We start from the raw sequence: 1532 nt of genomic DNA, 5'->3' as shown, positions 1-1532 counted from the left end.
CAGTGATTGACAGAAACAGCTCATCATCATACCAAGACTGAGAGTGCTGCTTACAGAAACCATCTCTGAGACCCACTGAGTCCTAACATGCCATCTTGGGTACCTTCCCAAACTCCAGAGAAACCATCTCTGAGGCTCACCCTGTCCACAACACAATCAATCATCTATGCGATCTCTTCCATCCATGTGAGCTTCACCAGAGATCATCCCTACTCCTGGAAATAGCTCACCTAGGAATCTCACTGTCACTTGGGTGTCACTCCACTTTCACCAGCATGGCCTTGATGAAGAGGCATCACAAGCAGCCAACTTACCACGCCGCCACCAGCCGAGTGCACGAGCACAGACATCCCTTCTCGGAGGTTGGCGACTTCAAACAGCATCATGTAGGCTGTGACGAAGTTCATGGGGAAAGCAGCAGCCTCAGAGAAGCTCATGTCGTCGGGGATCTTGTAGACAAACTCCACGGGCGTGCAGACCACCTCTGCCCAGGCGTTGTAATTGACAAATGCCATGACACGGTCCCCGATCTGGGCATAGGGAAGCACAGGGTTAATGGAGGTTTCTTAACCTTTTTGAGGTGTTTCTCAAAACACTCAATAATATGATGAAAATTATAGATTCCTTCCCAGAAAAAAAAACAAATACCCTCAAATATGCACCCATCACCTGCCTCCCAATTTCAAGGCATTTTTGGATGCTTTGAAGCCCATCTATAAAACATTCCCCAGGGACCATGGAGACCAGGTTCTTTACCCCTCTTCTCAAGCATAAATATACAGTGTGGAGCACATCGCACACCATGGACTGTTAGTGTCAGGTCATGTTACTAACTCAACCTCTCCTCTAACCTCTCTGCTTTGGAGCGGAGACAAACTGAGCCACAAGAAAGGTTAATGGGCCAAGGCTAGGAGTAAAATCGACTCTTGTTTGTTCTCTGCCAACCCACATGGATGCTCTGACAGACTAGTACATTCTGGCCTTTGCATCAAAGGTTAGCAATGGGTTACTGATCACTGTGCACGGGAATGCAGTGCATCAGAAGAGACATGTGAATTAAGTGGAGGAGACTTAACAAGAGCAACCAGGCTCAGAGGCAAACAGGAATATGCTATCGGGTGTGAGAACAACTACCATTTATTGGACATATATTATATGGCAGGCGTTGTCCTAAAAACATTGCATGTTTTAACTCATGTAATATGTACAAAACCCCTATAAAGGCATGACTGAGTACTGTGTTTTATTTAACAGTAGTTTGCATAGCCAAACACCATGCAAAAAAAAAAAAGAAAGAAAGAAAAAGAGCAATCATCCCGTTAAAGTGGTTATGAAGATATGCTAAATTTTTTTCAGACCTTATCATTACTAAAGCAAAAAAACAAATAAGTGAACCAATACTAATAGCTTGTAGGAGCTGCAAAGTGCTAGCTAAATCGAGCCATTCTGCTATTTATGTTAGTGGCTTGTACTATGACTTTCAAATGCAATACTCAAGTTGCTGTGGTCCTAATAAATTCTCAATAAATTAA

General features: G+C 43.7%; 1 non-coding gene across 1 annotated transcript; it reads left to right on the top strand.

Moving 5' to 3' along the window:
* The first annotated feature begins 1223 nt into the window (after positions 1–1223).
* Positions 1224–1304, top strand: LOC111824642. Its single transcript, XR_002827742.1, has one exon. It is a non-coding gene; the product is annotated as a small nucleolar RNA SNORA15 (small nucleolar RNA).
* Positions 1305–1532: the final 228 nt, after the last annotated feature.

Source organism: Myotis lucifugus, unplaced genomic scaffold (assembly GCF_000147115.1).
Source record: "Myotis lucifugus unplaced genomic scaffold, Myoluc2.0 scaffold_3497, whole genome shotgun sequence".
NCBI lineage: Eukaryota > Metazoa > Chordata > Mammalia > Chiroptera > Vespertilionidae > Myotis > Myotis lucifugus.
The sequence above is the reverse complement of the archived record's forward strand: the minus strand, read 5'-3'. Positions and strand labels throughout refer to the sequence as shown.